General features: G+C 35.2%; 1 protein-coding gene across 9 annotated transcripts in view; it reads left to right on the top strand.

The window, feature by feature from the left end:
• NLGN1 (neuroligin 1) overlaps positions 1–17,962 on the top strand; it is an 890,617-nt gene that overhangs the window by 152,404 nt on the left and 720,251 nt on the right. Inside the window, exon 1 of one of the 9 annotated variants that reach the window (XM_060298405.1) lies at positions 6,803–7,465. The exons of the other annotated variants lie outside the window; for them this stretch is intronic. The gene's annotated coding sequence lies outside the window, so the exon portion shown is untranslated. Of the gene's footprint in view, positions 1–6,802; positions 7,466–17,962 lie in introns of those variants that run through there. 9 annotated transcript variants of the gene reach the window in all.

The raw sequence follows: 17,962 nt of genomic DNA, 5'->3' as shown, positions 1-17,962 counted from the left end.
CCTGGTAAAACTAATTTCAGCTATTTTTCCTGTATCTTTTATCAGATTTGTGAATGAGAATATGAATTATTAATTGGTTTAATGTATTGCAGATAGCTAAGAATTATACTTGCTTCATTGTATAATAGGTAAACTCCATTTTTCTAAACTACCTTATAGTCTGTTAACTTTGTGACTTATAACAAATCTTGCTTTGAACTTTTTTGACATTATCTTCTCTGCATAATGTACTTAAGCAACTACTTTTTAAAAATTACTATTTTGTCTCTTTCCTTCTCTCCCTCCCTTCTAGTAAACTTAGATATAAGTGGTCAAGATTTCATTTTTAAAATAACAAAACATCATTTATTAGCTTGCTTATCTCTAGGGAAGTTTGGGAAGTTTTTAGAGAAAAAACCAAAATGCTTAAGCTGAAGGTCATGATTTTTAGAATGGATGGTTGGAAGGTTGAACAACTTCTTATGCATTGAGTGTAATGTGGTTTTATCATTCTGTTTGATTGCATCATTCTACTGTTTGTTTCCAGGTATCAGAAATGATTTTATTCACATACAATCAAAAAACAAGCTCTAAATCCAAATACATGTGATTTTAGAAAAACATTCTTTTGAAACATTTGTTACATAATTCCTAGTTCAATGTAAATAATCAGACATTAACTAAAGAGGCAGATTTATGTATTCAGAGATCCTGAGAGGGAGAGACAGACACAGACAGAGAGAGAGAGGGAGAGAAAGAAAGAGATGGAGACACACACAGAAACATACAGAAACAGAGAGAGAGAGAGAGAGAGAGAGAGAGAGAGAGGGAATATCCATTCCTTTTTAAGATGTAATTTAAAGGTCTCCTTTATTTAATGTTTTAGGAAATTATGGAACTAAATATTTTGGGACAGGTAGATGATGCTCATTAAATCACTAATTGAACAATAATGAAAATCCAGGCTAGTGTTTACTTTTAATTGTGTAATTGGCATAAAATCCTATTCAGAGAAGAAAGAGTAACCAACCCATGTGTGTGAAGTCAATGAGATGGCAATGCCATTGGGATAGAACTAAAAATTTTTTTGCCAGCTTGAACTACAGAACATTAATTTTCATGTGACTTTTCCATAGTTAGGTCAAATTTTACAATAAATTTTATTAATACTGGAAGTAAGACTCAAATAAGCTAATATACAATAAACTTTAATGGATGATGTACAATAGGATGGCTTCCTGGTTTCCTGGTTGTATTTATTTGGTACTAAAGGAATACTTAAGGAACTTTTAATACTTATTATAAAATACATTTTAGACTGCACTACAATGTATTAAAATTAATCATGGTATGATGGAGTCAAAAGCAGCTAAAATATCAAGAGAATCTGCTGTGACAGTTATGAGAGGGTCAGCATAAATGCTATTCAATCTTACAAATATATAAAGATCTACAATTTAAAATAAATCAGATTTTCCACAAAATGATAATGTATTAAGCTATTAACTAAAATCTTTGAAGTTGAAAATGTATATATATATATATTTTTTTTTTTTTTAAACATCTTTATTGGAGTATAATTGCTTTGCAATGGTGTGTTAGTTTCTGCTTTATAACAAAGTGAATCAGTTATACATATACATATGGTCCCATATCTCTTCCCTCTTGCATCTCCCTCCCTCTCACCCTCCCTATCCCACCCCTCTAGGTGGTCACAAAGCACCGAGCTGATCTCCCTGTGCTATGCAGCTGCTTCCCACTAGCTATCTATTTTATGTTTGGTAGTGTATATATGTCCATGCCACTCTCTCACTTTGTCACAGCTTACCCTTCCCCCTCCCCATATCCTCAAGTCCATTCTCTAGTAGGTCTGTGTCTTTATTCCCGTCTTACCCCTAGGTTCTTCATGACCTTTGAAAATGTATATATTTTTAAGTAAAGAATAATTGTACCAATTAAAGATAAGTATCAATAATAGGTATTTTAAAAAAGAGCTCCTTCAAAAAGAAATGAAACAGATTCTTAATTATTAGCATATTATTAGCATAATAGCACAAATATTTGGAAGTTTTTAATAGATCAAAATGATTTAAGCTTGTTTTGAAATTTTGGATATATTTCTGACTAAGTCCCTGAGCTTTGAAAATATGTTTCATTATCTCATACAACCCTTGATGAAGAAGCCCCATTTCTCTATGTAATAGTTTCATCCTAAAATATCTAGTCTTGATCATTCCTTCTTTGGTTTCCATTACAGGTCTTCAAACCAGGAAATATAAAGATGCATCTGGTAAATTTAGCATTCAAGCAGGTGTGTTCTCCCAATACATACCTGAAATATTCAGTATCAGTCAAGTGTTTTAAGTAGTCTTTTCTAATTAAGCAGGCTTATGTGAGCAGATTCTTCCCTGTAGAAAGAACCTCTTCGTAAACAGCCACCCTTGCAGTAGTTAGACCTTGTAATGTTGCAACACTTTTTATTTTTATGCCTTTCATAATCCCCAATTGCCATTCATTTAGATTCAAGACTTGAGCACTTAAAATGAGGTTACATCAGGGGAGTTCTGAAGATGGTAGAGGAGTATTTTTTCCGAAGACTTGCTTTTGAAATATGTTTTATAATATTTTATAAGGTATTTTTTTTTCAGACATAGACCAATCTTCCATAACATCCTAACATGTTTACTACCAGGCAGAACTTGATTGATTTGACCTGGTCATAAAAGTGTGCTTTTATATCAATTATCCAAAAAAAAAATTACAGTTCTCTTTTCATAATGACTCTTGTATTAAAAGCAACAATTAAATACTTTCTCATCTAGTTTTTCATAGAACCATGCAATTTCTTTATATGATCCATTTGGTATTAATCATTTTTTAAATTTGTTTACAGTAAAGAAATTGAAATAGGATGTGTAATCCTACCTACTGTGGGTTTTTTCAGCTGAAATTTTAGTGACGCAATCAAATTAGAATCCCATATTCCAATTGGCACTCAAGTTTGCCGTTCTTGGCCCTTCATTTCCCATTATTGTTAGTCATAGTAATTTTTTACTTCCCTCCTCTATTTCATTCTCTGAAGAGAGACTAGTGAGCCCATCCAGCATAGAGAATAAATTTGTTTTCTTCATGTACTGACTAGTTTCACTCTTTGATCTATTGAGTCATTCATTCACTAATCATTTGCACTATGAGGAATATAAAGATTAAGTAAGTTTCTATCATCTCTGTAAAGTAAACCATCAGGGAAAGAAGTGAATTTTATTCATATTTTATTCTCATCCTCCTACTTCTTCTTTTACTTTTCCACCTTCAGTGACTCTTTCAACCTGTCAAACAAGTTTGCACTTAAACACACTAAAAATGAACCTTCATTTTTATATTAATATCTATATCTCTTCAGTATGCATGGTGACGTATTAATTCAGAATAACTGGTAACCATTTACAATCAACAAATCAATCATCAATAGCAAATTCAGGGTTTGTGGTTGTTGTTTGTTTTAAAGTCAAGTCTTCTGTGATATGCTTTGTACCGTGCCCAGTATGCAAGAGGTATTCAATAAGTGGTTACTGAAAGAATATGTCAACCTCTCCAAATTTCAGAAATATTGTATCTGCTTCTTGTAGACCCCTTGTCTGCTCTATTCTCAAAGGAAATTAAATTGTTCTCTTACTCTTTCTTTATAACAAAGCTTCTTTGCTTATTGCCCAGGAACACTGTTCTGAATGGTTGACAATCTATTGTTTGACGATTTGTCCAGACATCTTTCCTGAGTTCACTGTGAGTTGAGAATATTAACTGCTAATATAGCTCATTTTACTTCTAAGATTGGGCTCTAAAAAATTCTTCCCAAATATTTGGTACCTTCTCCTATTTTGTATTAATTATGAAAAATACTATCTAATGACTTTGAAATGAGATTTCCAGTTCTCATGTTTCACATCAACAAAGTCGCCTTATTTGAATTCACATGTGTGTTTTAAATGTTCTGGAAGAATCTTCTTTTGTGTTGTAGTTTGGCTTGGGGCTACTCTGAATTTGGTGGTTTCCAGTTAACTGGTCAGAACTGAACATGGTCAATTAATTGCCTGTTTCACAATTTCAGAGGCCCAGTTGCTATATGTAAGATCAAAGGAAAATACCGCCCCCCAAAAAAGCTAGTTAAGCATTACTTTTTCCCCCTATTTCAACCATATTTTTCTCATTTAGGTGGTGATTTTTGCTTGCTAGCTGGAAATTTTTATACCCCTTATAGAAATAAACAAGCATCTATGCATTTCCAGTTCTTAGAAATATAAAGAACTACAAATTTAAAAAAATCTGTATAGATTTAAAAAATCTATATAGACTTCTATGCAGACAGTACCTTATGAAATTCTGAACTCTCATATTATTTTTTTCACTTCTACATATACTTATTCTAAACAGAAATTTTTCTAAAACTACAAGCGTTCGTAGAAATCATCTAATTTAAATATTTCATTTTAAGAAAATGGTTCAGACCTACAAACACTTTACAATGTGATATTATAAATACCTGTGTGGTCAACATTGAGTATGAGAAAGAAAGCGCTGAACATTGGGTTGAGGCTTCCCACAATGTCTTTCCAATTTCATTAACTTTGGTTCATCCCAGAGATAACCTATGCCCTGAATTTCATGCTTATCATTATCATGCATGTTTATATAATTTTGCTACATACACATATGCTCAAAAACAATAGATATAATTAGATATAATAATGTTTTAAAACTTGATACATAAATATATCATCCCACAAGTACCTTTCTGCAACTCTGCTTTTGTTGTTGCAGCTCCACATTGCACTTTTGAGGTGCAGTCATGCTAACTCAAGTAGCTATAGTGCATTCACTTTTCTTTTTACTGCATCTAATATTGCAGTATGTGAATATTCTATAAATTCCTTGTTCACTAATGTATCCAAAGATGTTTTTATTTTTTCTCTTTCAAGTAATTTTGCAATGGGTATTTTCCATACATGCATAGAGACCTAGAGAAGAATGCACGAGTGGAGAGACTGGATTTTGGGATGGAAGAATCTTTATTGCTCATTCTCTTGAAAGTTGTACTATTACCTGTTCTTCACCGTTTCTCCACATCCTCATAAATATTTCATATTGCTGGACTTATAAAATTTTGCCAATTTCATAGTTGTGAAATGATATTTCATCATTTTAACTTGCATTTCTCTACTAATTAGGGAAATTGAATACCTTTTTCAGATGTTTATTGGACATTGAGAATCCTCTTCTGTCAACTGACTGTTCATCTTGTTGGCTCATTTCTATTCTATAATATTTTTGTCTTTATCGATTTATAAGAAATCTGTATGTACTTGGATACCAATCCTTCTTTGGTTATATAACCAGAGATATCGCATAGCAAATATATTCTCTCAGTCTATGCTTTGACTTTTTGTATGTACATACATTTTTTTCATATGCCTAATCTATTGTCTGAATAATTCATCTTTCCTTACTGCCCTCTAATGCCACCTGGTATTTATCAAGTTTCCATAAATGTGGGGATAGATTTCTAAGCCCTCTATTTTGTTCCCCTGGACCAACTTCTAGCTATGAACCAAAGCTCCATTGCCTCAATTACTGTCATTATATATTAAGCCTTAATAGTCAATATAGAAATTCCCCATACCTTGTTCTTCAAAATTGTATTGACAAGTTTTGACCCTTTCCTCTTGTATAAACACTTTAGAATTAACTTTTCAAGTTCTATGAAAAACTACAGTGGGCTTTCAATAATAATTACTTCAGTTTTATAGATTAATTTACAATTGAGTCTTCCATCCAGGAGCAAGTATACTTGTTAGTTTATTTGAGTTTACTCTTTAATTTTAATAGATAAATTAACCCTGGGTCAGAAGTGACTGCTCAAAGTCACATAGCCAATTAATAACAAAACCAGTGGTAGAAGGAAGATCTCTTGACTCCTTAGTAGCTCGTACACTAAAAACATTTAATTATTTAGTCAGTTAAGAAAGAAGACCTTGGAGTCCTTGCAGCTACTGCACCCACCAGCAGGAAAGTGAATTCAACTTCCCGAGTTTACTAGGCCCTTGATAAATCAGAGTGTAGTCAGAGGGCTTGCTAGAAATGCAGAATTTCATCCCTTCCCTGGTCCTACTGAATCAGAATCCTCATTTTTAAAAGATCCCTGGGTTATTGGTAGGCACATTAAAGTTTATGAAATATTGCTTACCAAACAATCCTGAAATTCATTGCATTGGTTGTTTTTCTCTAAAACCTGCCAAAAATGCATATATATATATATACACACACACACACACACACACACACACATGAATATTCCTTTAAAGGAAACAAAATGTTAAGGGTTTTTCTAAAAACAGCATATCTCAGGAATACTGAGTCTTCTTTTGATATCTGTAGTTATTCAGGAAACAAATACATTTGCTTTGAAATCACTAGCTGCCCCAAATTGGCCTTTTAGCTACTATAAGCCATTGGGGAAAATTCTGTAGAAAAAAGATGGAATACTGCAGAGACAGAAGCACAGAAGATTCAGTCTTTAAAGTAAAACAAAGAAGAAAGATCAGACGATTTTTTCAAGTAGTCACATACTATTCATGTTAATCTCTGTTCAGCCTTCTTCTTGTTTCACTACTATAGCAGCCAGTTATCTACAGGGGGGAGAGGGGAGGGGAAAAAAAAAAACGGTGAGGAGAGGGGATTAAAAAAAAAAAAAGTGAGATCCCTGCAATATCACGTCAAGCCACTAGGGGTATCTTTGTACCATTTTTCATCCTGCACTGATTTGGAGTAGAAACCTCTATTAGGGGAAAACCAGGGTCCTCGGCATTTTTTGCGAGCAGTGCACCCAGAATCCAAAAAAGACTTTAAAAAGAAAGAAGGAAAGAATCCACAGTTCTTTTGGTCATCTGAACAGGGCTACGAAATCGCTCTACTGGACATCAGCACCAGGGATTCATTTTTGAGGTCAATTTCCAATCGAGATAAATCTATTGGATTAGTAGGATTATCTGATTGCAGCTGAAAGAAGTAACGTTGTTTGATCATTTGTATTTTTCGCCTGATGGTCGGATTTACATGGAGGTGGCTTTGAGTCTCAAGGATTCTGGATCGTGGTTGCATCTGGAGAGAAAAAAGGATCAATCGACACGTTTTGGAAGTGTCCGTGGGTGAATAAAAAAAAAGAAAAAAAAAGGAAGGGGGGCGCAAAACTGGGGTTGCGGCTGCTTAGAGAAGAAAAAAATAAATAAAATAAAGGAAGCATCTTGAATTCTGAAACAAGAATTAACCGGGTGCTCGAGATTCCAAAATAAGCGTCTAGGAACTGGTAAATACTTAGAGCAATTCAGCTTGAATTTGACGGCGAAGTGTTACAGAAACTGTCTCCTTGAATTATTGGAAGGGGACTGGGGGAAGATGAGGGGGCTCCTTCTGTGGATTTATCTTACTGAGGGTAAGTGTGGGGTTTTTTATTGGGAAGGGGCTGCCTGGGTCTGTGTGCCGCCGCGCGGAAGGTGCTGCGGACACGGTGCCTGTGAAATGGAAAGAGAAGTGGGGGATGTAGACCACCTCGCGCATCTCCGGTGGATCGCTAGGGAGCTACCTAGATCGAGCTTAAAAACCTTATTTTGTGGCGTCGGTGGGGAAGCCAAGCAACCCTCCAAGCTCTCAAGTTTGCATTGAAAATCTCTCAGTTGGGAGATCCCTCTTGGATCTAGTGCTTTCTCCTAGTGATACTTTAAGGAGAGGCGACAGCGATGCCTTGGAAAACCTGCATGTGGAAGGGGGGGGGAAACCCAAGTAGAAATCGCTGCTGCCTTGGCCGCGGTTTTGGTGGCTGTCTTGGCTTCCAGGGGGAATTGGCCGTTTCATATTGTCTCTTTCTCCCTCGCTCTTTCTTCCTTCCCCTTCCCGCCTCTCCCTCCTCTCAGAAACACCAAAGGGTTACAGGGTCACTGCATCGGATAGAGACAGTAGAAGTGGGTGACTGGCCACACATGTTGTTTTGTAATTCACTTGCTCGACTTTGCATAATACAGTACGAGGTAACTTTCTTCGAGTTGGACGAGTCCAGGAAGGCGTTGCAGCCTTTCTGCCGAGGGCCCAGGCTGGCAAGTGCGCCAGGCAGCCGGCTGCATTTCTGATGGATCCCTACCCTGGCTCCCTCGCCAGTTACTGGCTTTTCTTTCCAACTGAGCGGTGCGCGCGTTCCCAGACATTTTCTTGCAACTGAATTCAGGGATTTTTTTTCTTTTTCTTTTAAAATGTTATTTCATTGCTCTCAGTAAAAGCTCGTCGTTATTTACAGTAGGAAAATCAATTTCAGCAGATATAATTAAAATTAATCACTCAAATGAGTGAATATTAATTGACTTAGGAAACTGTAAGTTGCTTTGGAATCAGAAAAGCATATTATTCTGAACCAATTTTGGAGTCCACATAGGTTCAGAACAATTATATATAAAGAAGTGGTTCGTTTAAAATATGTAGATAGATATGTTAAACAAGTTAATGCACTCCCCTCCCTTTATAAGCTTCTAATACCTCAGCATCATAGTTTTAGTTGGCTTTTCCTATTTAAGGCCAATTTGTTAAATTTTAAACCTCAGACATTCAGCTGTATTAGAATAAAATGGAGATATATAATAGTTAAACTATAAAATAATGTATTTTCTACATTTTAATCTTTTAAAGAAAAGCATCAAATATTTTTTCAGGGGTTTCTGTTTATAGATTATGAAATGTGACCTTTATGGTTTTAACATTGAAACCTCTTCATTAAGTGTGAACTCATTGAAAGGCAACTCTTCAATATCATCTAAAGCACTCATCATCCCAATACTTATTTCAGGAATTCCAGATACATCAGACGTTCAGGTATTAAAAGAGGAGCCTCACCAAACTTTCTTCCTGGATTTGTGTGTGTATATGTGTTTCGTAAATCTAAACACTGAAACAAGAACAATGCCATTCCTTTTTTAAGATTAAATAGTAAAATATGAAACTCTTGTCTCCCAAGGATTCTACAGTGGGAAAGTTACTTATTTCTGCAGGCTTTGCGTAAGTTTTTCTAGAGATGATAAAAACAGTAAGAAATAGTTTCTACAAGCCTAACTGTTTTAAGAAGATATCTGAGAGGTTGGGTTTGCCTTTTTTTTTAAAAAAAACGCAGCTCTAAATCACGTGGTTTATGTGCAGCAAGAACTAGAAGAATGGATATTCTGCATTTTGTTACATTCTAGCCACTGATGCTGGCCACAGAGTCCACTAATATTAACATCTTTTTCAAAGTTTAAGTTAAAAAAGACAGCTAGCAAGTAACACATTAAATGATAATAGTAAATCAATAATGAAGGTGAATGGGAGATGGGCTGGGATTCCTCTTTTTAGACTAGTAGAGAATATAATGTTGATACTATAAAAGTAGATGGAGAATATGAAATATGAAAGAGGAAGTCATTTTAAAATTTAATTTGCATATTTCACAACCACTGACGCAGTGGTCATGGCATGTGCCATAGTGCTAAAGCCAGAAGAGTCAGCTTAAAGGACCTTTGTAATGGCTGAACAATATTTTCGTTTGTCAAGAATAATCAATACTTAGTAGTCCCTCATTCCATTTTCTTTTGGCAGTAAAAATGAAAAGGGGGAAACTTCGGCCCACTCTATGGTTTCTACAAGCGGTTCCTACATAAAACTCTGGTAAACTTTGTAGGTGGTAGATCCACTTTGGAAGGTTAATAATGATAGAAATAAAAATAAACAAAATGATACACCACAAAAAAATTTTAAAGCTGTAGCCAGTAAATGAAGAGCAAGTTACCCAGTTACATAAAAGTTCTCTATTAATAGAGTGGATGACTCTAAGAACTATTGAAAAACCTGAAGAGTTCATTTAGAAAATTAATTACATTTGCTCTACTTTATCCAAATACATGTTTTTTGGGTCATGATTATTAAAAAGAACATGGTAGCCTTGATCAGCTGTTTCAATTTTGCTATTGAATAACACAAAATGTGGTAGTTTGGGGTAAAGAAATAGAAACTCTCAATTAGCCCTGAAAGTTGCAAGCACAGTTCCTAATGTATGTGACAAGAAATAGCGTTGGATTCCCCCAAGCTTATCACCATGGAAAAACTGATGTTGATTCACTGGAGCTTTGCCGCACCTGTCTCTCGAAAGCCTTCCATGTGTTCTAGCTGGCCTGACATTCAGGGGGTGCTGAATACATTTGCTGCAGATTCGTTCCATGATTTTGAGACATTTAAATACAGTTAAATATTATTCTACATTAACTGATTTTTTTTAAAGAAAATTGCTACACACTCTTAATTGAAAGAAAAATGAAAAGGGCAATCCTTTTTTAATGATTTGTTGAAATTTAACACATGGCTTCTCAAAGTGCAAATCTTCCATCTCTTCTGCTTTATCAAGAAATGCAAAAAAATAAAACCCTTAAAACTTAAAAAGTTTCAATATTTAATTTTGCAAAGCACAGAAACATTAAAAAAATTAACATATAGAACACTCACGATGAATTTAAGGTGTCCTTTTAAATGCCTTTTAAAAGGTAATTTAAAACATTTTGAGGTAGCTAACCTCTTAATGTTGTGGGATAGCTACATTCTCAACTGTTCCTAAGAATAATTCCTTAATAGTAACAGGTTTGATTATTTATGCTTTGTTATTAATGGCATCACATTGACAATGTCAAATTTTGCTATGTTGCTATAAAAGGATATGATATGTTTCTGCCTTCAATATCTCCCCCCCAAAGAAAACCCACCTATTTGGTAGCAAACATGTTTGAAAGAGAAAGACTGCCAACTCTAAGCTTAACTGAAGTCAGGGAAAACTAGTAAATCACTCCAGACATTTGAAATTATTAGACATTAAACTTTTGGGGGATTTTATATGAAGTCTTTTTATAACAGTCGATATAATCTCTTCTGTGTCTATTTCCGTTGCATGTAAGAGAAATTCTAGTCAATGGCAAAATGCTTTACTGCTGCCATTACTGCAGACTTTATAGATGAGAGATGTGTCAGCATGTTAGCTTTAGCAGTAATGCCTCTTTTGTGTGAAACCTTATGGGCCTTACAGGCACTTTCTCATCCTGACACTCATAAAACATTCAATTCCCCATATTTATTATTTAATTTTCTTCCTATATATAGCAACAGAGCACTTCAGTATATGAATGCGTACCCAAAAAAATAACAGGCAAGCATGAATGGGACTAATGAGCTTTAATAATACACATATTAGGGGTTGCTAAAGGAAGTTTAATTAAGAAAAACAAGTTGAGCATGAAATTCATTTTGGAACAAATGCAAGTTAAGTTATTTCTACAGATGTAAAATCAAAAATCACAGGGATACATCACAGGAAATAAAGTTCCAGCCTGAGACTAGACCTACTAAATGCAGTTGACATCTTAGGACCTGCCTTTAAGTTGATGAGCTTGGATCTGACTTATGAAATCGAAGAATATACACTTTTTCACAGTTTTCACTCTTCTATAGCAATTTTGGTTTAGTACATTAACTCTGTATCCAGGCATGTTCTGTATTAGTCCCCTTGAGACAGGCCACACAGTAGCCTTTCATTTTTCTATGGTCTACTTTTCTAATACCACATATGCCTGCAGGTAGGGCTACCTGCCAAAACCCATGCCATCCCTTTGGGTGTGCTGTAAGTGGTGCTTCCGTAGGAGATCTGCTCATATATCAATTTACCTGCACCTATAGTTTAATTTTTGGCATAATTTAGAAAATAAGTGGATTTATTTATCTGTTTGCTTGCTTATTTATTTATTTGGTAGTGGCATTGTATATTGGGGCAGAAATTGAAGGAGGGAGAGAATATTGGGCAAATATTTCCTTAGAATGTGGTTTTCTCATATTTTGTCTGTATTTAAATAATCTAGGTACATTCTGGGAAGAGTGAAGCAGTCAGGCAATAATATGAAGGTCTTCCTTCACATTATTATGTGTGCTCCTCAACAACTGCCTTTTTGGAAACATCCAATTGATAGGCTAATTTATTATTCATACAGACCTTTGGCATCACTTGTGTGTAACAGTAGTTTTTTCTTCCTTGAAACACCCAATGAATATTGAGTCTTCAGAAGAAAGGAGGTTAGTTGTAACATTTCAAAATGAATTGAAAATCTTGCCTTTTTTTTAGATAGTTATGGTGAATACTTTCATACTGTCGTATGGAATACTCCATATTGGAACTTTAACATGGTCACACATTAAATCAATAAATACTGATTTGATAAAAAACTAACTTAGAATTATCACTGGCGTAAGTTTTTCCCATAGGACAACCATTCCGCTTATGATAGAACTGACCAGGAAAACAGTGATTACTACATATCACATTGACCAACAGTTATCACAGTATTCACACCTGAAAATAATACTTGAGCCATCAATTCGTTAACCGTAATGCTAAAAGGAGTAAAATTTCACTTCTGTAACCATTATGTTTCAAGTCAGTGCATCTGTCATTTTTAATTTAAATCTATATTACTTAGCTATCCAAAACTTTACGTGCAAGTGACATTGTTATCTATCCTTTCTATTATGGGTTAAAAAAAGAAAGTTACTAGTTTCTTTACCTCTTTAACTGTGCCAAGTATTCTACTGCATGTGTTGCTCTAAGATTGATGCCAAAAGTTTCTATTATTTAGAGCTGTGGTCTTTAGTAATAAATCTGAGAATTATTTAATATATAAGAGTAAAACATTTTACATGCTGCAATAATACAGTAGTAGTAGTCTGTATAACAGGCATAATGGCAGGGATTTTTTTCTGGCTTTTCAAAGCTATGTGTGTTTCTCCCCAACTCCTAGAACAGTGCCTGGTATATCAGTAGTGACCAATAAATATTGCTAAATAAATATAGAGACCTGGTTCTAGCCTTGGATGTTAACAACTAAATTGGTAACCTCTTGCTTAATACCTGATCTCTTCATTTTTGCTTTTAATTTTTTCTTAACATAAATCGTTGTTTGAATTGATAGATATTTAAAGCTATGTGCAAAATTCCAAAAGTAGAAAAGAATATATTTAAAAGATTGCATTTTAATCAAAGATAAATAATAATTAAAACTTTTTAGTGAAATTTTTATACAGTTTATTTTATTTTGTTAAATTATTTTATCAAGACTCATAAGTATAATAGGATTGTTTGTGGTTATACTTTACTAAAATGTACATTAGAATTATTTTCTGCCATGTAGAAAATGTGATATCTCAAGGAACTTTGGAAGCACCAAAAATTATTTCAAACACTTAGAACACGGGCAGTAAGATCTAAAATATAATGATGTTTGGCATTTTGGCCATTAATTCTTTTTTCAATTTTTAAAGCCATTTATAATTACAAATTTCCTATTGTTTGGTTTTATTTAAATGGTGAAATAATTTAAACTTACTCCATGTGTATATTAAATTCTTGTGAATATATATTCATTGATGTTTTGTTACACAAATGGCCCATGAATAGAGCATTGTTTTGAATTTTGTTATTATTAGTACTAATAATACTGTAATGCATCAGTGTATAATGGATCTGTAATACGAAGAGAAAATAAAAGATGTGGATATCTGAAGAAGATTGCAAGTGTAATAGCCTTTCCCCTTTGGGGCACTGGTTGAGCTCTAAGCCAGGTCAGGAGTGACAGAACCCTTATTGTTGTTTGGTGCCTTACACGAAAGGAGTTGGTGGTCTCAGTCCAGTTCCTAGCAGACAGTTACTGCTTAAACAATGGTAACTATAGTATTTGCCAATTCCAGCAGAAGCCTAGGACTGAATGGGCACAAAGGTTTAACTCCCCCCTCTCTGCTAATCATCCTCCAAGGGGTCAAGATTGACTCACCCTGGCACAGGGCCATACTGAGAAACTTAGCCCTTCCTCTGCCAAAGTTGTAGCTATTCTCTGGCAGCACGGGGTTTTTTAAAGAGGAATTTAATTAAACAGGGCACCAGGAATGGCAATTCTCCACTCTTCCCAGGCACAGCAACTCACCACAAAGAAAAATAGGCTTAAATACTGAATTGAGAAGGTAGCACTACTCTTAGGTTGTACTGTCTTCTCTATAAAGATACTGGCGGGCACAATTAAGTTGCTTCTGGACACGATGACTTGCAACCCAAAAGGGGCTCTTGTCAGACAAAAGCCTCCTTAATATCAAGGGAAGTAATCAGCTCTACCTAGCTGTCTCTCCTGAGCTCTTGAGTGATTATTCATTTCTTTTGGGAGAATCACAGGGTCACCAAATGGTTTTAAAAATGTGTCCTGTGGTATTTTACATATACATTAAAACTGTTGCCCATGCTTTTTTTTTTAACAACCTGTTTTACTGTTCTTGCCCTTCTTGCCCCCTTAACCTTCTTGCTCCTCAGTAGATTTTAAATTTAACAATTAATATTTAGATATTCTATCTGAGAATAGGTTCAGAGTAAACAGAAAGTAAAACTTGTTTTATACAGTTAGATGTTAAATGGATTGTTTTACTTGCATACCCAAAACAAAACAAACAAGAACCACCCAATGTTTAGCCATTTGTGTAATGATGGTCTTAGTAGAAATATTCAGTTGCAGAATGCAGAAGGAAACACTACCACTTAGATCTCTTTTTCTTTGTGTTGTCAGAAAGCTGTTATGGCATCTTAAAATCCCAATTTTTGCCAAACAGTAATGGAATTAGTCACCAGTCTATATGACTGTCCATGCACACCTCTGCATGATGAGGAATTTTCATTGTACTTCAACTTGTCATCGCCTCTTCTCTGTTTTATCTTCTCTTGCTGCAACTGTAATTAAGATAATGCCTTCACAGAGGTCAGGTATCACAGATGAATAAATAAAATCTGAGGATAGGGTTAATTAGTGAAAAACAATATAATGAATGAATGGGTTATTCATTCAAGAAATATTCTCCAGTGACCTACAATGTAATAAATTGTTTGGGGGATGGTAGTTACAAATCAGCAATTCAAAAGCCATAGCCTCTGTTCTCAAAGATTAAGGCTAATCTGATTATGTTATTTTTGTGATTATAATTATTCTCATCATACTTGGAGTAAGATCTCACATCCCTAATTTTTTGGCCTAGAATTTCTTGAAATGTCACTTCTTCTCCAGCCTGATGCCCCACCCTTCTCTCAAGTTACACTGATCTCTTTGTTAATAGGGAGCCCCAGGCTTCACAGCATTTGGGTCTCCCCTTGCCTCTGTCTGACACAGTTTGCCCCCTGACAACTTCTACTCATCTTTCAGAACCCAGTTTATAGATCACTTCTTCAGGAAGATCATCCTTTCCACTCCAGACTCATTAACTCTCCCCTCAGAGCATTATCCTTCTTGGCAAAGCATTTATGACTAAATAGTTACCTGTGTGATTGATTTACATAAAATTTGTCTTCCCCATTGAACTTTAGTCTCTTTGGGAATCATCACCATGCCTCTCTCCTTCATGTTGGCCTTCCCCGTGCCTGACAATAAATGATGTAATAATATAAGAATGAATAGGGAATCCAAGTTTACAAATTACTACAGTAAAAAGTACTACAGGTTCAGTTACAAGAAAGGCAACAAATGCTTTGAGAGTTGCAGGGAGGGAGTGTTTTTGTGACTGGGAGGGTCTGAGAAGGAAGTACTGACATTTGAGCCAGACCTTGAGGGATCCTAGCTGGAGTCCCTCCAGGCAAAATCTGATGGGGAGAGTATTTTTCAGGAAGGAAGATCTTGGTAAACAAGTTAGGTCCAATTCACTGACCATGGCTCCCAGTGCTGTGTTTTGTTTGTTTTAGTTAATATTGTTTTTTCACAAAGATAGTTTGCTACCAGGTATAACCTCTGTGATATACTTGTGATTTTTTCCTGTTAAAATATTTTGTTGGTAAAATTTTTTTCTCCTATTTCTGTCAAATTTTAGTTTGCCTTTTCTCCGTAACATTCTATTTTCTCTGTTATTTACTTACATCATTGGAGAAGTTCATTCAGAGTAGAAATAGCCCAAGGAGAGAGAGAACAAGTAGAACCCTGCTTACATGTTCTGTGAAGGAAGGGAGAACAGGATGTAACCTGGGAACCCACTGAGGCCTGCTTACCCTTCCTCCTAGAAGGAGGCTCTGGATAGAATTGAGGAAGAGGCAGGGTTTATCTTTAGAGTCTCTAAATTCTTCTGCCTTATCTCTTTCTATTTGTTGGAACTCCCTACGTTCATAAAAATGTTTTCTTTTTTTGTTGAAAAGTGTTTCAGTGGTTTTGTGTTTCTGATCTTTAGTTTAATTATCTGTTACATAGAGATGATAATTGTCTCTAACTCATGGTATTTAGACACAGCTAAATGAGATGATATAGTTAGCTCACTGGCCCCAGTCCATACTTGTTGGTGCTAGCATTAATCAAGTTATTAATTAATTAACGATGATCATGCCAGTATATACTTGTCACCATGTTGTCCATAGCTACGGGTTGGCATGGCCACAACATGGGCTGTGATAGACCTTGAACTTCTACATGATTAAGGTTTTGAACTTTGATATTCCCATCTTTGTGATTTTTGCTTCTAATTCTTTCTTACGTTTTCTCCTTGTACCCTTCTGGTTCTGCCTGCCTTCCTACCCAGATTTAGTTAATCTATTCAACACTAGAATTACCATTTCTTAAAACCTTTGCTCCTTGAAATTCTACCATTCTTGCCTTGCTTATCCCTATTCCTAACTGCTGTCATTTACTCTCTGACCCAGGTTATGGAATGTTGCTGGAAAAACTTTCAATACCACACCATTTGGAGCCGCTCCAAATGATGCCTATTAATTAACCTCAGCAAGCTAATCAGCCACCTTCCTATTTCCCTCCTGTTGGTGTCCTGTGTATTTCACTCTCCTGAATACCTCCAAACTGAGCGTACGACTTTATTGAGTTTGTCTCATTCAGGAGCAAAGCAAAATGTCATGTATCATAAAGGTTCAGGACATATTCTTTAGAGTTAGGGAGTCTGCCTTTTTATTTATTTATTTATTTATTTTAGCTTTGTGGCCTTAAGAAAGTTATCTAACCACATAAAGCCTCATTTTCCTCATCTCAGATAATAATACTTGGCTTATAATTTTGTTGTGAGGACTGAATATAAAGTGCTTTGGACAGAGCTTGGCAAATATTTGATGATCTATAATGTTAGCTTTTCTTGATGTCATTTTCACATAAATGTGGATGTATTTAGCTGTACTTCAAACTGTACATGAAAATAAAACTGTTTGCAGTTTCTTTCCCACCAATTCATTCACTAAAGTAATGGTTTCCACACCTTTGTGGTCACATAATCCTCTGTTTTTGATAACCAAATCATAAAAAAGTATAAAATATATACTTATACTCCTACATAAATATCTCTACCATCAGGTTGCAAAACATACACAAAAATAGACACTAAGTGATGAGAAAGATGTCAGTTTTTTTTTTTTTTTAACATAAACTTGATGCCTTCTTCCCATGATTCATTAATAGCTCAAGATGTAGAGATTCTTAGGGCACAGTTCACAGCTACTAAAATGGATATAAATTTGCATTTCAAAATTATCTTTATGATGTTTGCAAATATTTTTGTCTGCTTGTTATTATATATGATTAGATAGCCATTATTTTCAGTCTTGCAATGTAGCTGAAAAAGAACTTATGCTAGAACTAGGAGAAGTTTCATTTCTGCTCTGTTTTTGTCCATATATATATATATATATATGTTTTTGTTTTTTTTTTTTTTGCGGTACGCGGGCCTCTCACTGTTGTGACCTCTCCCGTTGCGGAGCACAGGCTTCGGACGCGCAGGCTCAGCGGCCATGGCTCACGGGCCCAGCCGCTCCGCGGCATGTGGGATCTTCCTGGACCGGGGCACGAACCCGTGTCCCCTACATCGGCAGGTGGACTCT

Source organism: Globicephala melas, chromosome 4 (assembly GCF_963455315.2).
Source record: "Globicephala melas chromosome 4, mGloMel1.2, whole genome shotgun sequence".
In the NCBI taxonomy this organism is placed as follows: domain Eukaryota; kingdom Metazoa; phylum Chordata; class Mammalia; order Artiodactyla; family Delphinidae; genus Globicephala; species Globicephala melas.
This window is presented reverse-complemented; position numbering and strand designations above follow the sequence as displayed.